This window comes from Serinus canaria, chromosome 3 (genome assembly GCF_022539315.1).
Source record: "Serinus canaria isolate serCan28SL12 chromosome 3, serCan2020, whole genome shotgun sequence".
NCBI lineage: Eukaryota > Metazoa > Chordata > Aves > Passeriformes > Fringillidae > Serinus > Serinus canaria.
In genome coordinates, this window is record NC_066316.1 from 1,222,121 (window position 1) to 1,249,820 (window position 27,700).

Genomic DNA, 27,700 nt, shown 5'->3' on the forward strand with positions numbered 1-27,700 from the left:
GTTGGGCAAATTCCTGCCCTCCCCTACGCACAATAACATGAAGAATCCTCTTTCCCTGATTTGAGCATTTGGAAGGAGGATGGATGTGGAGCAGTGTGATTCCCAGCTGCCAGCAGCAATCCAAGTACTCCAGCAGGAGTGTGACCCCACTGCAGGGAGAGCCACACCACTTGCAAGCATTTCAGCCTTCCAGAGCAGTAACTGCACTCCTGTGCAGGGAAATTTTCATGCTGGTCAAAGCCACTACTCCTTTTCTTTTCAATTCCAAGGAGAAAAGAGAAAAAATAATTGATGGACATGTTATTTTGCCAAGGGTTACTCGGGATCCTGATTTGTTTTTCATTTTAAGGAAGCCACTCCTGCTCAGCTCTTGCAGAGCTTTGTTTTCTACTAAGACAAACTCTACCAACAACTTTTCACATCACTGTACATTGATCACATTTCCCTCTGTCCCTCCTAGCAATCCCAATTCCCTTCTTTTCTAGTACTTGCTGAGCTCCATGAACACTTTTCCCCCCTCTTCATGGAGCCTGTTTAGAGAAACTTGCACTCTTGAGATGGCTATTTTTTGCTCTCACTTGCCTGAAAGAGGACAAGCCTTTAAAAACTTGCAGAGATTAGAAAGAAGCAGGGAGATAAAAGGTGGAAATAACCCAAACTCCACCAATACTCAGGGCATATGGACACAAGCACTTGTCTGACAGTGCAGGTGAAACTTTAAATAAAAACAATTCACAACTGAGTGCACTGGAGGGCTTTGAGTCCTTTTAACTTGGAGGCAATCCATATGGCCACTAAGATCCATGCAGGAATGAAAACTATGGAATATGGCAGGGCTACATATGAGTTTATCACACTTGGAGCAAGAACTCAGGTGGGAAACAGTAGTTATATTTACAACACCCAGTGGTTATTTTCACAACACAAAGTGGTCTCAAGCCCATGGTGAAATGTTCCACAGAAGCTCCAGGCACATGCAGATCATAAAAATCAGATTTCCCCAAGTGAAAGGACTAAGGAGCACTAAAAATAAAGGCTTTAACAGCAAACACATGAGGGAAATTAAATATGCTGAAGAAAAATGGATCTTAGAGATCACAGAGACCCTGAGCCACACAGTGCGAATTTCAAAAGGTTTTTTTTTTTTTATTTGTCTGGTATTTTGGTTTTTAAAAAAAGAGAAGAACAGCTAACAGAATTAGTCACTTACAAAAGTGCAACTAGACCTCCCATAACACAAACACCAAAAGACCCTTTTAAGTGGAATAGCACGCATTAAAAACAGACAAAAAGGAAAAGGCAATGACCAGCACTCCCAAGGACCTGAACAGCCCTGGCCAGGTCTGCATCCTCCCAGATGGAGGAGGATGAGCAGGCATAGGGCTGGTTTGGAGCTCTGACTACTGCTTCCAAGCTGCCCTCATGCCACCAAGCCATGTGCAGAATATGTGGCCACCTGAGGATCCAAGAACTGACCAGGGCAGTCTAAGAGGGAGGGAAAAGTGGATTTTGTGGTGCTTCCTGGCTCAGCCCAGCTGCCAGGGCTGTGGGAAAGCTGATCCCTGAGCATGCACCTCAGGGCCTTCCTGCCCTGGTACCTCTCTGGCAGAGAACACAGGGTTTGTAACCCTATCCCCAGAATCCTTTCTATCCCTGTTTGACAACATCATTTAATATAAGCAGCTGAGAGCAGGACCTGCATCCATGGAAGTGCCTCTGCAGGCAGTGTTCAGTGGGGCTTGGATAAATCAAAATTCATAATGGGCCATTTCTTAGTTCTTTGGTTCAAAGAAACCTCCTGGAATTCCCTCACCCCAGGCACTTGCTTTCATCTTTTAAACAGCTAATTAAGAGGGCAGAGATCAGCTTCCTTGCAAGTCAGAGGAAATACAATTTCCTATTTCCCTACTGCAAAATGCTGGGGGGGATTTTTGTAAAAGGAAAATACACTTGAGCAGTGGCCAAAGAAATGCCCCATTTTCTGTGCAGCAAAACAACCCAAGCCCTCCTCCACCCAAATAAACAGGAGTGTTGTTCATGACTTCCTCCAGCCAGGCTTGGAAATGCACTCTGTGTTGCAGGGGGCATGGAAGCCATAGCACATGGTGGGGAAAGAAAAATGCAAGTCCAACTTTTCCCTGTTTAGAGACCTCCAGTCATTGCTGCTGGGACTTCACCCTGCAATAGAGCAACATCTCTTAATGCACGTGGTAGATCCCTCCAATCATTCATGAGATAAAAAATCTGGAGCAGTTACCAGTCCTACCATCTTTGTTTTCAATTAGCAGCCAAGACAGAGGAGCATTCAGAGAGGGCTGTGTTGTGCAATCTCACTTTTATGGGTGAGCACACACTCACAAAAGCAATGGATTGTGCAACCCTCAGTGCCTGCTTGAGCACTTGTAATGAGGCCCATCTGAATTTAATATAATAACACCAATTTATACCAGCTGAGGATCTGGCTCACTTCTATTTTAAACTGCCCAAAATGATGCCGACTGAGTCAGGGTGCCTTGGGAACGTGCTTGTGACATAACCCCAGCTCCAGAGCAGGAATTCTCCTGGATACCACTGGAGAGCTCTCCTGGAGAGCCAGCAGCAGCAGGGCAGGCTGAGAGCAGGATCAACTACAGAACCTCCCAGAACTGCGTCGAGGAGACCCAGCGAGAGCAGGTGTGCATTGCAACAGCTGCATGGGTTAGTCCAGAGAGCCAACTGCTTCCTAGACATCCCTGACAAAAATAACTGCACTCTTCTGCAAGCACTCCTCGTGGCTCAGGAGTGGTGTGCTGCTCTGACCTCAACTGTTCAACCTCTGTTTTCACATCCCTTCTGGCTGGATGTTCTTTTTTCCCAGTGTACGGCACAGCTCTCAGCCAGTGCCACTTAGGGAGAAGGTCGAACCAATTAAACTCTGTAAACTCATTCTCCACTTAGCTGGAAAACCTGGGGCTTCACAGTCTCAAATCTGAGGAGGAAATTCTGTGCCTGAAAGCTTATCTAATTCTTCTGATTCTTCTTACCAGTCAGTCTAGAAGACACAAGACTGCCTTCAAATTTTGCTTCATACACCACTAGCAATGTAAACTTAGGAAAACTAAGCTGGATTTCTAAACAAGCACCACTTATTGCTACTGGATGGCAACACCTGGTCAAAGTTTTCAAAGGGGCAAAGCCAATTTGCTGAAACAAACTTCAAACAGAGAGTCAAACAACACTTTTTATTTGGAATAGCTAATCAAAATGAAATACTGCTTTAATATTGAAAGTCTCTGTTTTATCATTCTCTGAACATGAAAGCACTGAATATCTGGAAGAAAAAAATGTATGCAGTCCTGTGCTATATTTATTTTATTCAGCATTTTAGAAATGATATTTTCAATAAAACCACATGACTACTGTCCTAACAATATGTCAGAAAGAAAACATTAAGAACAATACTTGAATCTGATGAGGAGCAATTAGAGAATCAAAGAACCATTTCAGTTGGAAAAGACCTCTGAGATCACCGAGTCCAACCTTTGACCAAATACCACCTTGGTACCAAGGGCTCTGTGCAGTCCTTCCCTAAGCACCTGCAGGGATGGTGACTCCACCACCTCCCTGGGCAGCCCACTGCCATGTCTAGCCACCCTCGTGTGAAGAATTTACAAGCTACAAAGAAATGACAAGCTATGCTAAAGAACTACCTTAGGTAAATAGGTATTGAAATTTATCCATTTACAGGCACTTGTGGAACACACCTCGCTCAGGTTTCAGGGATTTGGACAGTGATCCATCAGCCACACTCTGATTAACTCCAGGATGAATTTCTCCACAGTGGGATTGAACACCTAGTGCCAGTTCCAAAAGGGTGCTTGCAGAGCTAGGGGATTCACGTGTCATTCCCCTGCTCAGAACAAACCTATTTTTCCTTATTACCAATGAGAATAAATTGGATGAAACACAGCAATTTGTCTCCTCATCCCAAAGGGAAACCTTGGAGGACTGGTGAGAGTGATTTAACAGAAACCAGCTGCAAGTAGGAGCAGCAAGGTTGTCAATGACTGTAATTGGAGCTGGGCTAAGGTAGTGCTGTGCTTCCCCAAAAGTGCCATTATATAATTCATAAGCTGCATCCCACTAGAGAGAGACAGTCCCTGAAGGAGCTGTCTCCATGCTTCCTCCTGGCAGCACACAATTCAATTATTGGCCATCAAAATGATGGGCTGTGTCAATAAGGCAGCAGCAGAGCAGCACCTACACCTCACATCAACAGGAGAACTCTCCTCAACAACACCAAAGTCTTCTGCTGCACAGTTGGTCCTTCACAAATTCAAAGGACCTTGTTACCATCCCACACACTCAAAGAAAAAAATGTAAAATTATGGTTTTAATGCTAAACTTGCCAACCTGCCCAAAGCAACCAGACCTCCTTCTAGCTAGCTCCTTGCAGGTGATGGAGAAAGCAGCAGCAAAGCACTCAAATGATGGAACAAAGGCTCTTAGTCCTAGAGTAGCCACTGACATCTCAAGGAACAATGAAACACATGAAATTTTAACTTGGTTACAGTGGCTTCTGAATTCTCTGCGTTCTAAACATCCATTACAAAATCCAAAGCCCAAAACAAATCCACCACCCTGGCACACGAAATGAAAATTTGGGTGAGAGGCACAGCTGTTCATGAGGGGAAACACAGCAAACACTGCTGCCTCCACTACTCCAGTCAGAATCCAAGCTTTTCAGGCTTTTCCTTTCAGGCCAACGAGCACTGGCAGAAAATCCCCACAGCCTCATCCATGTCAGGCCCGTTCCAGCTCACCCCACACTCTGGGGAATTTGAGGAGGGTCCAGAAGAGGGGACTGTCTGTCATCAGCAGCTCCCCGTGGAGTTGGGGAGGAGCTGCTCTGTTAGCTGCAGTGGCAGGGGACATCTCCTAAGGGTGACAAGGGACATCCCTCGAGGCAGGGAGTGACAGATTTGGGAGAAAGGACAGAGATGTGCTCCTCTTACTCAGAACAGCAGCTTGGAAAACAAGAAGGGATGGGTTTAAACCCTGCTTTAAACCCATGGTTCTCTAGGTCTGGACTCGCCTTTCTGAACAACGGCAGAACCGCAGGGCTTGGTATCACAGAGAATGGAAATTTTCCAAAAAAACCACTTGAACAGAATGAGAACAGAATGACTTCTGACTACCCAAAACATATTATCTGTAGATCTGAACTTGTGCTAATCTTTACAGGGTGGTCACCAGTTCTTAATTCCAAAAGACTTGAGGACCTCAGCAAGGCAAGAACCAGCATTTATTATTTGACTCAACTGCTCTGGGAATGAGCTCTAAACACCTTGAAAGGTTTCCTGGCACTTTAGGAAGAACCTCCAAGGAGAGTTAGATGACATCCCTCATTCAAGGCCCCATAGGAAGCATTCCTCTGGAAAAACAAGCCCCAAACTGAAAAGTTTTAGCTATCTTAATAACACAGAGTCTCTCAATGTATCCCTGGAGTTGTAAGAACAGCAATATTTCCTAGTACAGAGAAAATGATCTAGGGTTTATACAAAGCATAAAACATTGAGCTATTAGGACAAAAATGAGAGGGAATTTTCATGCTAAGTGCCCTTTTAATAATGAAAGCGAAACAATTCTGCAGCTATGCATAGAGTTCTTTGCTGCTTCATCAAAGGAAAATTTCATTTACTTGGATTTACAGATGCTGTGGCTGAGCAGCCTAGAAACGGTCACAGAGATTTGACAATACAAATCTGAGTGCAAAGAAGGAGGAAGCAGAAGAACACAGTAAAGATTTGCTGCCTGCCTTCATCCCAGCAAACTGACCATCACAAAGGGGCAAAGGACACATGAACATGGCATCTCCCTATCCCACTGCCTGTGCCAGTGCTCTCCCCTTCCAGGAAAGGCTCCACCACAAGAACAGTCAAACCCAGAAGCTCCTCATCCAAACAACTTGGGTTTGTTACAGCAGGCAGTGGGAATTGTATGGACAGGAACACCTTGAATGTAGCTGGTTGGCCCTGGTTTGGATCTGCTAAAATTGCTCTCACACCCCTGCCCATCCCACTCACACAGGCAGGGAACAACAGGAGCAAAAGGAGAATTCATGAAGTGCAGCCATATTCAAAAATGAAAAGAAAAGAGCTGGGGGAGGACCTGCTCCAGAAGAAAGTACAAAAGCACCTTGTAGGCAGCCCTCATAATGGCACTTGACTGATTTTTATTCACATAACTGAGAATAACCTGGCAATTTGTAGCTTTAGAGTCACAGGGAAGAGTACAGTGAATTGAAGTTTAGGCAGTATATTAAAAAAAAAAAAAAAAAACAAAAAAACCCAATACTTCTCTTAAGAAACTTTTTCTTTCAAATCACAACTCAAAACATGTATGATTATGATGATTAACTGCCTGTCCAAGAAGGGATCTATCATATTTTGGGGGTGATGTTCTCATGCCATTATTTCCCACTGACAGGGGATCAGAGACTACACAGAGATTATGGTTTTTCCCTTGAAGCAAGTAAAATGTATTATTTTCAACAGAGTGCCCCAAACAGTGAACAGCAGGAGCAGAGACTTTCACCCCACATGGAAAACCACTGCACCACTCTTGCTCTCCCACACCTGACAGCACAGCTCCTCCTCAGGAAAATCTGTCCATCAACAAATGTTTTTTCCAAGACTGAATGAGAGTGAAGGTTTTGAACTTTAGAAAAGCCCTTTTTTAATGCATGCAGCATAAGTTGGAGGCATCCAAACAGATATCAACAAATTAATGGCTCTGGCTGTTTGATTTCAGAAGCTACTTCAGCAGGTGAGGGGGTTTTGGCAGAACTGCACTGCTCTGGAGTAGTTCTCCTTCTGACTAGTTGGGTTCTCTGGAGGGGTTGGAGACTGCACATTCATGTCAACAGCACAGAGCGTTTGGTTTGCCTGTATCAAAGGAATAAATGCTTTTTCCAGATCTGAATGTAACACAATGAGGAGATTAGGACCTCGTTGCTCTGCTCCCCACATACCACAGGGAGTTTTAATGTTAAGGCACAAACACAGCAATCCATGCCCTACTTCGAGGCCTGCCACTTCCATGCATGGATAAAGAGAATCAGCTAAGAACTGCATGGGAGCAGAATGTACATCCCTGCCAGCTCCTCTAGCTACAGCCCTGGCGTGTGTTACTGAACTGGAAAATCCACAGCCCAGGCACAACTCCAACTGGAGACTCCAGCTATAACATTCTGTTTGAGCACTAACAACAGCACCTCAAAACCTGGAGAAGCTCAGAACCTGGGAAGAACCTAAAGCTCCTACAATTTCAGACAAGGGAGGAGAAATAACCCCAGCAGCTGCATGCACGTTGGCCTGATCAGCAAAGCTTTGGAGGAGATGATGAAAGGAGTATTAATTACATGAAGGTAAAACAACAAAAAAAATAAGAGACAGCATGAGCTTGCTGGCCAGATCATACCTAAACTTCTAATTTTTCTTTTTCCTTCACACAGGGAGTTTTTTTCTCTGCCTGAATTTGATTAATGGCATGAGCTAGAACTGGCAAGTCATCATCCCAAACTCTGGTCACCAGTACTCTGAGGGTACATTTAACCTGAAGGAGCTACGGAGAATGTTCCAGAAGTGATCACAGAACCCAGTGCAGGCTCTTGTTAGAAGAGACTCAGAGCTTGGCTTCCACCAAAGAGCTAAGAGGGGGATGAATATTGTCTATAAATGCATGCATTGTGTAATCAGCTGAGAGGAAGAGGAGCTATTCAGTCTAGAAAGAAATAAGAACTCAGTTATATGGATTCTAATAAGCGTGGGCAAAATTAGGACTATTTTTTCCTTCAGAATTTGAAAGCAAAAATCACTTAAAAAGGGGTTTGAGATATGTTTCTGAATACTAATACATGCACTACACAATATCCATAAACATAGAGCACAGAAAATGTTTTTCTGCAGGAGTGATCTAAAGGAACTGTATTTATTCACAGCTAAATCTTTGCATTCTCCCCACTCCAACCACCAGGCAGCTTTATCTGCAAAGTTACCACTGGGTAGTTCAGAGAGTAATTCATTAAATGCTCATTTGTAAGTGACCTATCTGGCAAGTGTTGATACTCCATCAATTTCAGAGGCGATTTCTACTTCCAGGCTCCTTAGATGAACCTCAGAAAAAGGCAGCAGAAGCTGCACATGCAGAGGGAAGAGCTTTTCCCAGCCAGATCCTCGGCTGTTTGCTGCTCTCAGGGAGGAGCAAGCACACAAACAGCATCAGCTGAAGGTGTCCACACACACCAGAGAGGTGAGGGCACAACAGCTCCCTAAGGAAGCACTGGTTTGTTCCGAGGGAAATCCTATTTTCCTTCTTCTAAATGCACAGACCCTAGTGCAGGAGCTGGGCAGCAATTTTCCATGTTCTCCTCCCTTCATTCTCCTCTCACTTCATTTCCCACAGTCCCTTTTCACTTCACCTGCTGCTGCCACACTTTAATTTCCCTTATTACCTCCATTTGCTGCTTACCTTGTAAATAAATATAAGTGAGCTTAAAACAGTTACTTGTTCAGTGTTATTAGGGAATTAATTAGAGGGGAGTAAGAATTTCTTGCTAATTTATTCTTTACAAGGTGTAATCATTATTATTTTTGCATGCTCTCAGGGTTTATGGATAAGTGCATCTTCAAAATCAAAGGAAAAAAGAAAAAAAAGAATCCCCAGACCAGAATCAGTGGGTGAATCTCTACAGATTTAATTTATATTCATCTGCTATTAATCTGAATGCATAATATTCTTCACCATTATTTTATACATCTCAAGCTAGAGCTGGGAAATTATTTTTATTGAAGTATTTGCATGCACATGCCTCAGACACTTTTTGTCTTGGCAGCCGTGCCTGAAATTGGAATTTACACTGAGTGAGGAAACACGGGTCATTCTGCAAACACAACAGAGATGAAGTCAATGGCAACTTGTTGGAAGACCTTGAATTCTTGCCAAGCCACGTTTCCCAAAATATTTTGCCCTACACCACACTCAAGCCTCAATTACCAGCTACTCTCTCCTCTCCAGCAGGAGCCAGCTGCTCTGAGCATCAAAGGCACGTACACAGAACAGAACCAAGCTGTCATTCAGCAAAAGACCTGTAAAGATGGATGATTAGCTCTTCTTATCCTTCATCAAAATAAAGAACACACTTTTCTTAACAGGGACTCACTTCAGCCTACACCTGAAGTTTTCCAAGAGCTGCATTACACTCAGCACACTCATTTTACCCCTTGCCTGAATCCAACATTTTGGGGCTGTTACAAGCAGGGGATTTTTTGCTAACTGTGTCTTCTTGGCAGCACAGATACAAGAAGACATGAGAAGATATTTTCCTCTCCTATCAGGGCACTCTTGGGCTCTTTCCTGTTTATATTTTCTCTACTATGTGGAACTAAAAGCAAGGCAGCAAACCCAAGGTTAGCCCTGCTGTCTAATGATGTTTCTTTATTTAGCAGCTCGTTTGACTGCAGTTGCTGCTTTCTCCCCCAGAAATGTTCTCAGTTCTGTTCTCTGGAGCATAATTATTCCAAGTACCTTTCCCCCAGCAGCAGCACACCAAGACTTCTTGACTTTGCAAAAGAAAGTTCATGTTCTTGAAGGTGACTGAAACACGACTTGAAGTATTGAAGGACTCAGTCCTGGCAGGGAAATAACAAAAGAAGGAGAGACCCAAATACTCTGCAGGTCCCCCAAGCCTCTGTGATGCACAATTTTTAAAAAACCTCCAGGGCATTTTTCATGGCACACCCAACCTGCAGGCCTGAGGGGTGTTTAACACCCAAACACACTGATTTGAATCCATTTGTGTCTCATATTGCCAGAAAAATGGTCTCTCTTCTCCAGTGCCCTCCCTGACAGGACCTGGATGTCAGCTCTGCGTTTCTTTTCCAGACCTGAACCACTCAGCATGAAATAATCCTGCTGGATGATTGCCTGGGCTGGGTTGGCTGTTATTATTCTTAATGTAGCAGCCAAGGTGATTTCACCAATTTCCTCCAATGAAGCTGCAATTTCTGAAATAAGGCACATCCTAGCGAAGGAGATGAATGGGAGTCAGAAATGCTTTGGGAAATGTTGCACAGGTGCTCTAAAATACCAGCTACCTCTTGCATGTGGGAAGATCTAATGCCTTCCTGCTTGGAAAAATACCTTTGGATTCCAACAGTCAGTAAGGTTGTGACTAGCACATCTGTGAAAATACAGCCAAGTTTGGAGAAGCTCCTGCAACAGCTCCTTTCACACACAATGAACTTAAAAATATATATATGGATGCTGTTATTCTCAAAATGTGTAAGGGAAATTAAGTGTTTAATCTAGCATTTCACAATAGCTAAGTGGTTAAGCTTGTAGCTTAAGTAATGTCTTAACAAGTGTCTTGTTTCTTTCTAAATAAAATTTCACGTGTAATGAAATTATCATTAGGAATCAAGGGTTTGATTTAGCATGTGTTTCAAAGCAGGCTAGGCTGCCTCAGGAATAATACCAAAAAAGTGTTATTATTGAGTAAAAAGCAGGATAGTTGGGGGAAAAAAAAAACCTCACATGCTTAGAAAAGGAATGATTTTTCTGTAATTACGTAGATTGAGAAACAGCTATTTTTGTTAACATCTTCAAAGAGACCATTCGAGTTATGGAACATAAACAGAGGAAAATTAGAAAAACAACTTTTTTTTTTTCCCTCTCAGAAAAATGATGGTTTGAAAAGCAACATGAAACAGCAAATCTCTTTAGGAGAACAAGGAGATCAGTGCTTGGGTAGAGGCTGGGTTCAGTGGCATCACCAACTGTGATTTTAGTCCATGGACACATCAGGTCAGGATTTTACTGACAAGAATTTAACTGCAGCTTGTCACCTTCACGACACACAGCTGGGCTGGCTGTAAGTCAGGACAGGAGGGGTGATGACACAGGCACTCCTAATTAGAACCTGGGTGACAGCTAAGGCCTGTAAAACACACGTGGTGGGGGAGAGAGCAGATGAACAGGAACTTGCCAGAAGGTCATGTCTGTGTGTTTTGTGGTCAGCCCTTGCAGCCTTATAATGATAATTATGATATTTAGGGTTCTATTTGGTGATTTTTTTTTTTCCCCCTACTGCTGTTTGTGAGTCCAAGGTCCTGTATGAGAATTACAGGATTAAACATAGATTGGGATGTGCAGAGGGACACACGTTTTTAGGCACGTATCCCCTGGTCTGTGTACACAATAAAAAACACTTTCTCCAGTTAAACCAGACTCTCAGATCCTCATTATCCTTCCCCAGGATAAGCACACTCACAGTTCACCACCTTCCCCTGTTTTTTGCAGGATGTTTTACACAACAATTCACAGAGCATCTCCCAGAAGAGTCAAGAGTGACCACAATGAACGTGTTCTACCTAATAATGGGCACACACAAAACTGGCAGAAACTGCAATTCTCTCAAAAACAAGTAGAGTGTCACAAGTCACTGTGTTTATTTTTCTTCCACACCTTTACATCTATTCCTGTTACAAAACTTGGCTCTTTTGTAACAAATAAAATCCCCCCTCAGACACATGATGCAACATTTTATATTTCTTTCTTAGTCTGGATTATCTCCAGGATCTTCCAAACCTGATTCAAAACACTCATCTGTGTATCAACAGTTTTGGAAATGTGGGTATATGACGGGGTAATGGCATTCTCACTTCCTTTCCCACAGCAAATACAATTTTCCATTCAGAAAAAAACACCTTTCATTTCTCTGAAAATCCAGCTTTACTGACAGTCCAGATCCTAAATTTACCTTTTTCTGTACAGAAAAGTCTCTTAAATACTATCTGTTCTTTGAAATAAGTTTTTATTTAGGCTGGTAGAGGCTTAGTGTCTCTCAGTAGCCTCAACCTTTCAAAAGGATTGTTTACCACTTCAATTAAAAGAGAACAGAATAACGTGACCAATTAAAAAGATGAAGGAGACGGAGTTTTATATTAAACTTGAAATTACCCTTATGGATAAACAAACCTTAGCCAATTATTGCAGCAGCAAAACAAATTAAGATACAGTCTCAAACCAGATTAAACACGAGATTAATTTCCTTAACAAGTACATGCCCAAGATGGGAGAGCTCAGCAGCCACAACCCTGCGTGTCCCTGCTGTCATTACAGCCCTGAAGGAGGAATACAGATCATTCAGGCATTGGGAAAGCACCAGTAGGAATGGCCTTTTAATACTTCTTCCACTATTTTGTGTAACTTTTGTTATGAGTTGAACAGACTCATTTGTGCTTCAGGAAGATCCTATCAATATTTGAGCAGCACATCCAACCTCCACCAAATAAATCAACCGATCTCGACTTTTATTGCCCCGGATATAGAATCCACATTTGGCCATCTCATAAATAATTGCTCACCTCTGATTCTCAGAAGAGTTTGAATGGTCCATTATCAGGCAGAAGCCTAAATAACGTACTATTACTATTCCATTGATGGCACACAGCCTCTCCCCCTCCAAAATTCATAATTAAAGAAGCAGGCTGGGCATACAGACTCTGCTCACTTCAGAAATATTGGAGACATTTGTTTCTTCTGCACTTGCCACACAGGGACAGGAATCTGCACTTTGTCTTTTCCCCAGCAATAAATCCCCAGGAAACATCAGCAACGTAGGGAACAGATCTCAATGTCCACTAGTGTCTGATGGATTTGGTTTCTGAAGGGATTTCATGCTCCATCAGAATCCAAGGCAAACTAAACACCAGACACTACGAAGAAACAGGAAAAACCATTTCCCAAACGGATTTATAAAGTAAACTGTGGAAACAGGCAGAGTTAACATTTACTTTGGCTACAGAAGGCCTCCTGAAGTTTCCCTGGAATACAGAACCGCTCCTCAGGGCTGTGTCTGTGCCCTGGCAGCCGCTGGGTTTCCCTCTGTAGGGATGGCTCCCGAGCTGTCCCTACAAACCCCGCTGTGTGGCTCAGGGAGCGCGGGTGCTTTGGCTGCACAGCCCAGTGCCTGAGCTTGGCTCCCTGGGTCACTCCTGCTGGGACTCCCTGCAGCGCCACAGCCTTTGGGGAGCTTCAGAGCATAGGGAAAGAAACACATCCCACGCCTTTTGCTGCTTTACAAGGCCAGGAACCAGCCCCCACTCGGCAATAAAACATGCCCTGTGCAGAATCATCACTTCTCCCTTTAGACGTGCATGGAGCGAGTCCCTGTTCCTCTTTCAATCCCAAAATGAGTTTTCAGAATGCTTTAGGTTATTTAAAAAGGAAAGAAAAAAACCAAACCAAAACTTCTGATACCTGATAGGAAAATGGATCTGTTTCTATGGCAGTAATTGCCACTCACCACAGAACTTCCTACATCTGCATGTGCAGCTCCCTGAGCATAAAGAGATAGGGGGAAAAAAAAAATCTGATTTGAATTTATGATGTCATCTCTATGGTGTTGATGTTAGGCTTGTTAAGAGTGATCTGCTATGCATGCAGGTTAACATATGTCTCTCACATTGTGGAGTCAATATCCCTCCCAGTGTAAATCTCAAAGTTCAGCATGCCCTGAATTAAATCCTGTAATGACTCCTAAAGACGGCCGTACAATCTGTAATGTCAATACCATACTCTGGTCCATGGTTACAATTTGTTCAGTCAATAATTCACCACAGTCTATTAAACTTAGTACAGGCTTCCTCAAAAGCGCTAAAATAAATGTTTTAAAGACTCCCAATAGCATATTTATAGTTTTCTATAATTGGCTCTGCAGCATCACAGGAGCACATCACGGAAATTATATATATAAATCAGACCACGATCTTAATTTCACACTTGTTCTCCAAGGGCTGGCATAAACAATTGCAAAGGCTCCTGTAGTTCATGATAGCCTTAATCCACAGCCCAGGCTGCACAGCCAGCAAGACTCCCCCGAGTTTTGTTCTCCTTTGGCTACATCAAGAGTCTGAGCAGAAGCCAAAGGCCAATTCCCAGCAGACATTAGAGGACAGCTCCTCATTAGGAAATTTCTGATTCCACAGTGTAATTCAGCCCAGCAGGCTGCTGAGAGCAGTCAGGTCTCTGGGATGCAGCTGTCACGGAAAAGGACTGGCTGTGGGACCACACAGAGTGGTGTCCCTGCTCTGAAGAACTCCACAGATCCATCCTGGAGGGTTCCTTCCTATTCAGGTGTGACCTTCTGGGTGACACACAGGTCCTGATTGACAACAGTCACAACAAAGCCCCAGTTTGCAGGAGAAGGATGACCAGCAAGCATCAGCTTGGCTATCTCCCTTACCTCACTCTTCATTGTTAAAAAAAACCAACAAAACAAGAAACCAATACAAGCAGCCAGTGCAGAAGTGCTGAATGTTTTCAACAGCTTGTTATCTATCTTTGTGATAGATATGAACTCCATAAGAAGTCAAAAACAAGGAGAAAAAAAAAGGCTGGCTGGCAAACGTTGATGTACAGCAGCTCATGTTATAACACACTGCTGGATTCCTTTTTCCATCCATATGCCAGGAACAATTGACCTAAGGCAAGGCTTTTTTATTGCAACTTTTGGCAGATCCAGTCAATATCCATTATTTACAATTATGCTTTTGTGTGTGTTTCCGCTGTAGTATCTCTGCCTAATTGTCAAGTCCAGATAGGACTTTGCCCTATAATTATTCAAAATGCATTTGGTAAGTGATGCAGATGGAAGATACAGGAGGAAAATAATACCAGTATGAAATTACATTCCTAACAGCACTCTGCAATGCATCTCTCTAAATACAAAGTATACGGTAAGCTAGCACTAAAAACCCTCTACGAAAACCCTTCTTTGTTCATGTTTCCTTCACAATTCAACACCCTTTGTTTTCCTGATCTGTGGTGACCAGCAGCTGCCTGAACCTGCACTGCAAAATCCCACTTCTACCACCCCACAACAGAGATCCTGCTTAGGGCTAAAACCCACAACATAACTGCGGTCCTCTAGACCCATGCTTTCAACAAAAATCCAACGTTCCACACCAGGGAGACAGGACCTGGTGTAAGCATGGACCTGCTACCCACAGAAGTTACAGTTCAAAAGTTAAACTCAGCTTGATTCAGGTTCAACTGAGCAGATTATGGAGTTTCTTTCAGCTGAAAAATTTCTGATGTGATATTTCAAGAGGGAGATAAAGTTCCTGTGAACTGATTAAATTTGGCACGTGATAAAATCTCCTAATGGCCAGAGGTCCTGAACTTGCCCTCTGAATATCTAAAGGCAGATCAGGCAGGTACCAGTCTAGTATCCAGCCACATCCAAGCTTCTCTCTTCTGCTCCTGGGACAGCCAAGATATTTTCTATGGAAAGGTAGAAGGGAGAGGCAGGGGGGAGCCACAGGAGTGTCAATATCAAGTACATGACAAAATCCACCCTGTCTGTACTTGCTTTCAAGGCTCTTCGCAAGTAACCACATCTTGGTGCCCCTCCCTTGCTTTCAGGCTCCTTTATGTGAGCATCTTCTAGTGAGTGCTAAGAGGAAGCTGCAGGCTGGAATGTGCAAATGCAGGGAGTGTGGGAGTTGCACAATTCCCCCAGGAATAAACGGTGTAAGCACTAGCAGTGCTAATGGAGGATTAGCTAATGGGTGATTCCCCTGAGACATCAGCTCGTCTGAATTACCTACCCTGACAGGACTCTTGGAGGACAAGGGAGCTTGGGCAAAGCTGCACTTCAACATTTCTCTAAGCCAGCCAAATTAGTCTAAATGAACAATGGCAGGCCAAAAAAAGCTGCAGCAATATAATTTAGCTTTGTGCTAAATATAGTAAAACAGCACACATTCTGTTCTGAAGTGCAACTCTAACAAAAAGCAAAAGATAACTTCTAAACCCTTTCAACACTTCTCTTTGCACATCCCTGTGAAAGATGAGGGATCAGGCATTGCCCAATACCTGAATCCTTCAGCAAAAATGGTGCAGACTGACACACCAACACAAATAACCTGACCAGAATCAAGTGGCAGCAGAGTTCAATGCCTCATCCACTGCTCATGAAGGGATTCTAGGAAGTAAAACTGGAAGACAAAACCATATCTCAGCAAGCACAAGAATGGACTTGTGCAGCAATCCCTCAACAAGCCCTGTGCCACTTCTGCTTCTCCTGAGGCAAACAAGTGATGGAAGGAATTGTTCTGCTCCTCTGCTCACGTGTGCCTCCCCAGTGCCCCATCTGAGCAGCTCCTGCAGCCATGGCAGCACCATGCTGATGTTTCCACTAAACCAGGCTGCAAGACATCTCCTCCAGGCTGGGAAAGGAGCGGCTGCACGCCCACAGGCTGCCAGTTCTGCTTTGAGCTCAGCTGAGAGCACCCACCATCCCTGTCCCTGCCTCCAGGGGCAACATTACCTGATAGGCTCAGTCCCACTCCAATGGCAGAGACGAAAATTTCACACAATTCAGGGTGACAACATTTGAGCAGCCTCTTGTTGGCAAGTTGAGCCAACAGATCCCATCACTTTCCTTTAATTTTTGCTGTTTGCAGATAAGAAGTATTTTCTTGTTTAAAAAAAATAAATTAACAAGACACCAAGAAACAGTAAAATACTTCTAAGCTGAGTAGTGAGAAAATGCTAAGGGTCAAAAAGACTAAATTCCTTCTCCAGCTCCAGCAGCCCCTGCCAGCTCTGTCTCCTAACATCATCCCTGAGATGCTGCCCATACTGCCACAGGCAGAAGTGCTCATGTTGGATTTTCTCTCCTTCATCCTTTCCCCTTATTCCTCCAAAGACTCCTCTGTCTTGGCCTCCCCTCCCAGGCTTGCCATCTCCTACCCACCACTTGTCTGTTCCAAGGTTTTTGTGCATTTACAAAAGTGACCTCCTGAACTCTTGTAAAAGTCACCTTGCCAACACAAAGGGACAGCCAGAAGACAAACAGACACTTCCCAGTGCTGCCTGTGGCATCAGCCTGACTTGCTAGCATGGGAACTCTCCTGCCCCGAGCTATTCCTGCTCACTCAGGTCTCTGTCCTCACACAGCCCTGGCTGGTGGATCCAGCTGCTGCCTGCAGGGTTTGAGGGAAGGTTGTGCTTAATTCACACATTCCACTGGACTGGAAGTTTGGCCATCCAGGTACAGGGGGAGACATAGCTGCAGCAGCCAAACAGATTTGCTGCAGCTCTCACATCATCATCCATACATCCCAGTGAAGTTCTCTGCCAGCAATTTTGGCTCTGTGGAGCCTGGGCTGGAGCCATCTGTGCAAGGCAGGATTTCACCAACGACCCTTCCTGCAAATCTCCCTCCTGGTGCAATCCCAAACACACTGGGATTCCAGGCTCAGGGTGGTTGCTCTGGCCATGAGGAAGTGCCTGGGCTTTATTCAAGTGTCATGGTTACACAACAAGGTTAGTGAAGCACAGCTCTGACTGACCAGCACATGGACAAGAGACACAGATAAGGCATTTTGGAAGACCAAACCTGCCTTCTCCCATAGGTTCTATCTGGGGGGAGTTTGGAGCAAGAAGAAAATGCAGCTGATCTGAGACCATTCGCTTGGAAAACAGGCAGGGCAAGGCAAAAGCAGACTTCACTTAAAAATGAAGATATTGAGACATTAGCTTTTAATGCTGCCTGAACACTTTCTACAAGAAGAAAATTAACCCTCTCTAAAGAAGCTCATTTCCTTCCAGTTGCTATCTTGCAGAAATAATGTGTCTTGACTCACAAAATGTGTCTTTAGTAACCCACAGCAAGAAACAGAACGTGTCTGTACTTGGAATCTAAGAAAAAAGGAAACTGTGTTTGTCCTCCCACAACCAGGCAAGCCAAAATTATTTGGGGAATATTTTTAAATCACACATGTGTTTAAAAATATATATGGAAACATACTTTTTGGTTTGTTTAAACCGAGGGTGTATGTCAAGGACCATCAGCTTCAACTCCTCCTAGACTTTGATGGCTTGTTTAGCCACAAGGGAGAAGAGGAAGTTATTTCTTTTTGCGGTAAAAAAGAAAAATAAACAACCCCCCTCCACTCCTCCAAACCCACTCCTCCTTACTCACACACACCAAAAGACCCAAAGTCAAACAAACAATAACCCCAGAGGAAATAAACTTAAAAAAAACCCAAACAAGCATCAAATTCCTTAAAGTGTGCCACCTTTCAAAAGAACATTTGGCAACCACTTCAAAATAACAAACAGGACATGCAGCCCATCTATCTCCTCCCTGTGCAGAAATAAATTGAGAGCTGCTGTGATACTTCAGAGATCCATCAACAGCAACCAAAAACTAACCAGTGAGGCGTCTGCATGTGTGTGTGTCTGCAGACTACAGTGTTTACAGATCCTGCCATCTTCAAAAGATATTAAAGGTTGTTTGAATTGTAGCTCAGTATTTCAAGTTGGCAAGTCACACCGAAATTTTCCAGAATATAATTTTGATTACCAGGAAAAAATAATGCTGGTGTGGGTACTCTCCACCTCACCAAAAAAAGCACATTCAGGGCATGTGCATACATATGACAGACACATCATGTACATGACACCTTGTATTTTATAGTTGTGTCCAGTGATCCAAAATTACAACAACAAAATTTAAACAAGTTTATGTATTATAAGACTCTTTAAATCATGCATTTAGGCTTTTTTTTTACATGTTCTTGATCCAGTTTTTTACACTATTTTAAAATGTTCACCTACAAGAGCAAGAAAATTCCTCTCTCAAAACAAGCAAAAAAATTTGTGAAGTCATGATGGGACTGCAGAAATTGGGACTTTTAAAAAACACAAAATAGGATGAGGTTTAAGCTTCAGAGAATCTGAGAACATCTGAAGGAATCAGTGAAACCAAAGGTAAAAATAACAACAGGAATTATACCACTGATTTCAACAGCATCAGGTTCTTATACTGCCTGCCCAAACTTAATTTCTTTTGTGTCAGTCGATTATGCCTTGGCATTTTGCCCTCCTGTTGCAAGCCACAATTTGTAAATTAGTTTTCAAGGTTAAAAAAAGGTGCAAGGAAATGAGATTTCCTACTGCCAACCAAACATCACAATGAAGTATTGCAGCAGCTTTCCCAAAAGTGCACACTTTGGTCACTCTCCTGATAAGAAAACCTTAAAAATAAATTCTGACCGGTGATGAATTTGCCTTTTACCACAGCCCCAGCAGAGCCAGGGAGATGTGCTGACCCCCAAAGCCATGGCTCCAGCAGCACCTCAACATCTGTATTTTCACAGGGGCTCCAGAGCAGCCACCCTCAAGATCCTCTGCACCACAGAAAAAAGCCTGAGCACAAAGCAGGTGCAATAGGGACAAATTCAGGCATAATTCAGGCAGTGACTCTCTTCTAAACACAAGGTTCTGCCTGTTCTACAGGATAATCATCATCATCATCACTGTCATAGGTCTCAGAAGAAATCTGGAGTCATATCTTGCTGTCTGTTTTGCAAACAGAGCTAATGAGAGTCATGTGGATAATGATTTTCATTAGATTGAGGATATGAGCCTGATTCAACTCCCCTGAAATCAATGGCAGCCTTTCCATTCATCTTAATAAACCTGAATCAGCTTCTGTAAGGTCAGAATGCAAACCCCTGCTCTCCTCCTGCCTCACACAGGGATCTGCTGTGCTCAGGAGTCCTAGGACAAACCCAGCACACCAAAAACCATCAAATCAGAGGAAAAGAACACAACCAGTGAGAGCATTTTCATATCAAAATGCCTTATGTCAGTGGGAAAGAGCTGCTGTTTCCCTTACTCTACTTTGTTCAGGGTTAGCTTCAAACTAAATTAATCATGTAAAATTCAAAAAAACCCCAGCAGGTACTGACAGAACTCATGTGAGTGCATGGGATACGTGCAGGCAACTCCAGGGCAGTGCAGCCTTCCAGTGCCACTGAAAGTATTGATCAATGTAGAGAAACCAAAACACAGTATATGAAAAGAACAGCTGAAGAAAATGCCTCTTTTTCCAAGCAGAAACACTCATTAGTCTCAGGCACTCATTTACAAAAAGGAAAAGCAACTTTTTCTCCTCACAAGTTCTGCAAATGATGTGTTTTAACAAGTACACAAGTGGGATTCTGGCTACAACAGATTTCTGTGTTCTCTCCTTACCCTCACTTAAGGGCAGCAAGTGGCAGCATCCCCTCAGACAAATCTTTACCACTTTGCTTTAGAGCTTTTCTGGTTTTTATACCAAATAATGGCCAGGTGATGGGAGGAAGAGAGGGCTGCATCACACCAGAAGCATGTCAGGAAAAGCTGCAAGGATGGACAGGGCTGTTATTATTTGGATTTGTGCTGTCTTTGGCTGGGTCCAACACAAACACACTGCAGGACAGACCCTCCTCAGAAGGACACATGTTACAGGGATGCTCTTTTAATTGCTGCCAATTGGATATAGACTGGGAATGAAAATATTTTTACTTAAATGTTGACTTTATAGCTACTTCAACAGCAGCTCTACCACTTCCAGCAAATAAATCTCCCCAGCAGCTTGAAGCAATGTCCTCCCTCCCTGGTTTTCCTCATTGCTAGCAAAGCCATCTATATTTATTTTTACTCCTTCTCGTTTTCCTTGTAAACTGTGTGCATAATGCCAACCCCCCTCCAGCCCTGTGGAAGCTCTACACGTCAAAAGGACAAAAACACTACTGAGGGTTGTTTGTGGAAGCTCGTTCAGGGAGGCTGCTCTAGTTCCTTGCCCATCTCCGGAGCACTTGGGGGATGCAATTCATCTTGGTCTAGTGCTTTGTCAACTTTCCACAGCTCTAATTACCTCATTATGTGCTTCACTACACCAGTCAAGCCTTTTTCCTTTCTATCGCCTCTTATGGTCCTGTTGCTTATCCTAAGGAACATTTTTTTTTCCACTTTTTTTTCCCCTATGTGTGAAAAGCAGCAGAGGGAAATGAAGTGAACTTGCTCAGTGAACTTGGAGCCTCTTGCCCGGCTGCATGCCTGAAGGCACAGGATAATTAGGCACATGCCAGACAGATCACATCTGATGCTTTGCTCTCTCCAGCTGATTGCCTTTCATCAGCACCTTCAGTCATCCTCAGCTTACTTTCTTTTTCAGGTCCCTGTGTGCCTGTCAGTTCACAAAGAATTATTTTAGGAAGAAGGATTTGGAGACAGACAGGTTGGAAACAGATCTGAAAAAGCAGGAAACCGAATACAGAAAGAACAGCAGAGATGGTGACATCAGCCTCCCAGTTCTGGGTTTCCATGGCTAAGAATAAGTTATACCTGCTACCACAAGCATGGAAAGGCTCTCTGGAAGGCAGAGCATTAAGCATGCACCAGAGAGACAAGTGACTTGTATTTGCTGTTTACCCCCTAAAGGGAATTGTTCCCAGTGCAGGAAGAACAGGGTTCTAGTGAACACTGTGTTCAGATTTCTCTACTCCAGACTGAAACACGGGGAAGATGAACCTGCACCTTATGGAAGTGGATTCTGGCCACCAGCTCCATCCAGCAGTGAGTCTTCCTGCTCCTTTCAATTCCCACCTCTAACCCAGAGCCCTGTTTTCTCTTTTGTTCCTGCCCTCCCACACCTTTCTGCACCCCCTGCAAACGAGGCATTGCCAGCAGGAAGCCCAGGATTTGGCTGTGTTCTGCCCCAAGCCTCCCCTCCCCTGTGGCACAGACCCTCCTGAGGAATTCACTGCACCTCCAGCTGGGGTGCTCAGCTCCTGGTTTATAAAGCACATGCCAAAAGCCATCTTGGCAAGAAAAGAGAGCTACAGCTCCTCTGTCAGAGGCAAGTGAACCCATAAGTGCAAGTCAGCAACTCCCTGGAAAAAGAAGAGGAAGGGACTGAGGTGAGAAAACTGAAGCCAGCATGTGCAGGAGCACGCCTTTCAGGAGAGGAGAGCACCCAGCTTGCAGGCCCTGTACCACAGAGTTTACCTTGTCAGCTCTTAACACAAGCAGCTTTCTATTTCTGTTGACCAGGAAGCACCAACTGAGAACAAAGCAAACCCGGGTCTCCACACTGTCAGTGGCACAGAACAATGCCAAATATATCCAAGGAGCTACAGCCAAAAGCCTGGTACATAAACACACACAGCTCGGAACACTGAGCCTCTAAAGAACACTGCTTTCAACAAACAGCACTGACTAGCTGCACTGTGAGAAGATACCCATGAACCTGTAACCTGCTCAGACCAGTCTTCAAACACACAAATTCAACAGGATCCTGACCAGCTACAGATCAGGTCTAATTTTAAGATTATTTTCATAAGCTGTGTTCCCCATTAGCAGACCGAGGTCTTCTGAAAATGTTGGTTTTGGTGCTGGTGTGACCCACTAACAGCTACAGCTTGTAAATGCTACCTTCTCTGGCCTCATCTGACATCCACAGGAGCCTGGGGCTGGGGGAACTGGAGGTCTAGATGACAGAACTTGGTCTGAAGTTGTTTCATGTCCAGCCACTGCTGCTGAGCCATCCAGGGAAGCTGCAATGAGAGCAAAGCTGGGATGCCATGGAAGTAATGCTGAAAATCCAGCCTTAAATTTGGGTACCAAAATCCTTCTGGATTTTCTGAAAGGCACCTGACAGACTGGAAGGTTCATCAGGCTCGAGGGAGAATTATCTTTTCTCCATTTTCCTCGTATTCTGTGTTTGTTTCCACCAATCACCTCCTATTCCCAGGATTTGTTACTCCTCCATGTCAACAGCACCTATTTCTTCTGTTTACCCTTTCATCTGCTTTCTTTGGAATTATTTTAATCATCCCAACCGATGACTAAAATTTCCTTCCTTTAATAAAAAGTGCCCTTCCTCTCTTATCTACACAGTCCCAAGACATAGAGCTCTGAAAACCTGCAAGGTTTGGGGGCAGAGGATTTGTTCTTGTTTTGTTGGGTTTATTTGGGTTTTGTCTTCAGTTACCATGCTCCTGCTCTAGAAACAGAATGTTGCTGTGGGGGATCAGATCACTTGGGTTCTTCACACGGAGAAAAAACAAAACAAAAGGAAAGGCCAAGAAAAAAAAAATTATATTTGGATGAACAGAACAGCATTGATTCTCTAAGATGGGAGCCAAATGACAGCCCAAAGCAGCCCTTAAAATAAGTTACAAACCAAGAGAGCATTAATACAGAAAGGCAGGGGACCAGCAGGATGGGAGGGAACAAAGCAAGTCAACCATGCCCCAAAGGATGGCTGCTGCCAAGGAAAGAATTCAAACTCGGAATAAATTACAGCATTTTGATCCCATCCACTACCTCAAAAGCATTCAACTCATCCTTGGGATCAAAGTTTCATAAGGGACTCAGTTAGTTTCCATTTGAGCAAGAGAGGAAGTGGCCAAATTTCACAAAGAATTGGACATGTGGCAGTGAGCTATCCTAACACCTATTAAGAAGAATCTGATGGTAATTTCTATTTCTGCCATTACTCTGCATCTCTCCTGAGTTTGCTGACTCAAGCTCATCTTTCAGCTACATCCAATACCCACTCTAACACTCCCCATTAGCATTCCCAGTCAGCTCCTTCACAGCTGTTCTGCTCCCAGTCTGACATGCCCAGTCACTGGCATTGCTCTCTCCTTCTCCAGGTGTGCTGTGACTCTGGAAAGGAGCCAAGATGAGCTGCACACCCACCCCTCCCTGTTTTTCAAGAGCACAGCCTCTGGTGCTCAGGCAGCAAAATCCTTCCATTATCTCACTGACCTTCTTGCATATTTCAAGAGGTTGTTTTGTGGCTTGTGCAAGCCAAAGCAGAGTTCAGGGAGGTTCGTGTTGCCTTCCCCCACATCCTCACCTCTCCCATCACACAATCAATGGATGTGACAGGTCCAACCCAGCCTAGTCCTGATGTACACCAGCACTGCAGGGGGGAACAGGGAAAAGAAGATTTTGATGCTGCTTTGCACTGGAGCAGATTGGGAATGACCTTCTGCTGGTGAAGGCCTGGGGCACAGCAGAAGGAGAGGAGGAACCCCTGCACTGGGAATGAAGTGGGAACAGGCAAACACAGGACTGCCTTTACTTAGTGCCAAGGTTCCTTCCTGTGCTCCGGGGGCACCTGAGGCGAGGTGGGCTCTGGCACAAACAGAGGAAAGCAAAGGATGGCACAAAGCAAAAGGAAAGCAAAGGATGGCCACCTTGGTGGGCTCCACTGCGGAGGGGAAAGAGTGCTTCTGGAAAGTCTGGCAAGGAGGCTGAGACCCCAGAGATGAGTTTTGATGGCCTTCCCTTCTGTCCTTCTGCAACTGGGCTGGATGCAGTGCCAGACAAGCTCTCCTGGAGCTCTCACACCATAACTCCCTCTGACCCCCAGCTGAAGAGGAAGGCTGGGTTTACACTTCCACCCCCAGACTAAGCTGCAGATTAACAATCATTTTCTGTCCTTGCTAAGTCTCTGGTAGGACCATCACCAGACCACTAACTTTCACTATGTTTCAGGCTCGCTTTGGATTGAAAATTAGAATAACAGTAGTTTCTTGCATTCCAGACTTTGCTTTGTCATTTATGAGCTTGCCTGTTTGTTTTCACAGAAAAAAGGCTAAATTCTCTGCTTGTTTGGAACTTCATCTACAAACGAAAAGCAAATGCAAAATTTGAAAATAACAAAATAAAAAAAGAAAAGCTGCATATCTCAGTGATGCACCAGAACACTTTAAACAACAAAGATTTCAGTTTTGTGCCAGAATGGAAATTCAGCCAGCTTGGGAACATACCTTGATGCTGTAAATACATGTGAGTAACAACTCTACCGTTTCTATGGAAGTTTTTAGTTCTGCAATACTAAATATGGCTCTAATTAAAGATTGATCACAACCTGTCCCATTGCATCTGGTGGCTGTGTACTGCAAAGCTGGAGAAGCACTGCAAAAATCAATGAGCTGCTGTAATGCCAGCCGTGCTTCCTGTGAGTTCCAAAATATCTCTGGACATGGAGCTTGCTGTGTAACAAAATACAGGGTAATCTGTATTTCCAGCTCCTAATGATCCATTAAATGAGTGGATGGCAGGAGGAGGGAAGGGTGTTGTTTTAGCTGTTTATTTTTATAAACATCAATAGGAGCTAGAGGGTAATTAAAAAAAGTTTGCCAAACCTTACATCAGGTTTCAAATGACACTTTTGTCAATTTAAGAAAGGTTATTCTAGTACAGTGGAGTGATGCAATGCATAAAACTTGTTCTGAAGTAACAGATGAACGATTTCTGATTTTCTACATTACTGAAGGCCAAGCAGAAAACAGAACCAGACTCAAAGGTGAAATAAACTTTCACCAAAGGACCTGACAGAGCTCCAGCTGCTGATTAATAAATAGGAAGTGCATCAAGAGAACAGGGCTAGTACCTCCTTGCACTACAGCTCTTTTGCCCTGGGATCTAACCTCACGTCAAAACAAAAATAACAACAAAACAACTGCCTTTCAACCTACAGCAATGGCTGCAAAGACTCTCCCTGCACTGCAAGTGAACAAACACGAAATTACTCCTCTCACAAGCACGGGGTTGCTAGGAAAACAGCTGTGAAAACCTAGAAGTCTGCAAACAAAATGTTAGAGCAATCAGGGCCGTGGCAGTGCTCAGAAAAGAGACCTGTGTCTTAGCAAACCAAGATAAGGAAAAGGCAGCTGTGAGCAGCTGTTCTGGAGGCACAAGGCACTTGTGTGGCTTTCACGTGGCACCAGTGGGATGGACCCACAGCCTCCAGGCTCCCAGCACGCTCCCACACTCCCAAGGCTTCACTTTGATGCCATAAGATTTCTGTCAGATACTGAAGAGCAGCTTTCTGTTGGAAATGCCCACCTCTGGATTCTTACAGAGAGAGCTGATTAAGCTCCTCTCCCAAATTTAATTTAGCACTGCGTGCTCATCAAATATGTCACAACTGGATTGTGCTGTAAATCAATAGGGACTGTAGGGCACATAATCAGGTAAAAAATGGAGAAGAACACCCCCTGCACAGCAGAATCCTGACACAGCAAAGCTTCCCATTACAGGGTAACTTGTGCCATGGGAAATGGAGGTGCTTATCTGGCCAGGGAGGGGACGAAGGTGGACAACTGCCATTTGTGTTCAGGACAGCAGCAGAGCATTCTGGCAGTCCATAGACACTACTGGCTGTCCACATGACCCTCAGGCTGTTAAATCAATAGCAACAGAAGGATTCAGCTGTCCCAGCAGCATGGCTATCACTCCATTTCACAGCTATGCTATATCAACCATCACTAAAAAGCATTCTCCCTCCCCCCCATCCACCCCAAAAATCCATCCTGGCATATACAGAAATTCCTAGAGGAGTTGAGGATCTTTGGGAAGCCCTACCCCCTCCTACTGAGAGTTAGTGCTGATTCCTTAAGCCTTTGGCCAGCTTTCATTCACTCGTCATCCCACTATAAAAGATGAAAAATTCCAAGTGAGATTTGAGACTGATCACAGAAAGCCCTGCAGTTAATGAAAAGGACAAAAATAGCACTTATTCTTTTTGAGATTCGCACCAATTGCTTTCCACTTTATTTTGGTTTTCCATGTGTTTAAACATGGCCTCCCACACTTACTTAACACCTGTTTAAACACTGTTTAATCACTTGATACTCGCTGGATGTATTCTTGTTAGGAGGGATTTATGGCACTGACCTGATTAGGAACCAACCATTGGCATTGGTAATCATTAGGCTACAATGGCTCCCTGGGAGATGTCCCAGTAAAAGTGGCTGTCTCAATTAAGCACTGCAATTAAGTGGACCATATCTATAGGGTGATCTCACAAGGAGAACAAGGCACTTCAAAAGCCTTTCTTTCCTTGTGTTAATGCATTTTTAATGTCGAATTAGTACTTTGGATTGGAGAAGAGAACACCGCTTACAGGTTTCTCTAGCAAGTCCTTTTTTGGGGCGTGACTACAAACCCTCATGTGGAGGCTGGAGACTTCCTGACCAATGCCCATAGATCCTGTGGAAGCCCAGCTCTGGGTGTCTGTGCCACCCAAGAGGCACCGAGACTGCTCTGGAGGATTTGCCAACCAGACTGTCCCATGAGAGACCCCCTTAAGCCATGGGATGTGCAGTGACAGAGGCTGCTGATCTCTGCTTCATTTATTCAGAGAACTCAAACAAAACAGGGAAATGAGGCTGGGAAGTGCAGGAGGACAAGCAAGAGTCCTCTGGTCACAATCCCAGTTTTGCCTTCAGCTGTCCTCTTGTCTCCAGAGTTTCCTGGAGCAGCCAGGCAGCCTCTCAGGGCCGGCCTGAGCAGCCAAGCTGTTCCCATCCAGTATGCAGAGGCTGCTCCCAAGTCCATCGACTCCCACAACCCCTGTGTGACCCTGCTGAGCTGGCTGGGCAGCACCACGGGCACACGCCCAACATCCATTTCTATTTTGGCTCATACCCAGCCCCCTGAGCAGCAGAGACATCCCTCAGCCCTCCAGTGGTATCCGTCTCCCTGGAGTTTGGGAAAGGTGAGCATTGATCCCGTAGTTCACGGGTTCCCCATGCTACCATCGCAGGGAGACCTCAGGGGCACGGGGATTGAGACAGGGGGGTTCCAGCACATCTGAGCCCTGCAGCCTGAGTGCCAAACACCCCAGAAGCTTTGCAGCGAGCAGAATTTTAATCCTTGCACAAAAGGCTGCCAATGCATTCCCCATTTCAGGGAAAAGGGAGAGGATGTACAGCAGGAACCCATAAGACTCATCTGCTGCAAGGCCAGTATCTTTCGAATCAGCAGTAGCTGTGCTTGGAGCACGTAAAACAGA

The 27,700-nt window shown here is 44.3% G+C and overlaps 1 protein-coding gene across 1 annotated transcript in view; it reads right to left on the reverse strand.

The window, feature by feature from the left end:
* The window catches only part of PLCB1 (phospholipase C beta 1), a 323,846-nt gene that overhangs the window by 239,770 nt on the left and 56,376 nt on the right, over positions 1-27,700 (reverse strand). The gene's annotated exons all lie outside the window — the stretch shown is intronic.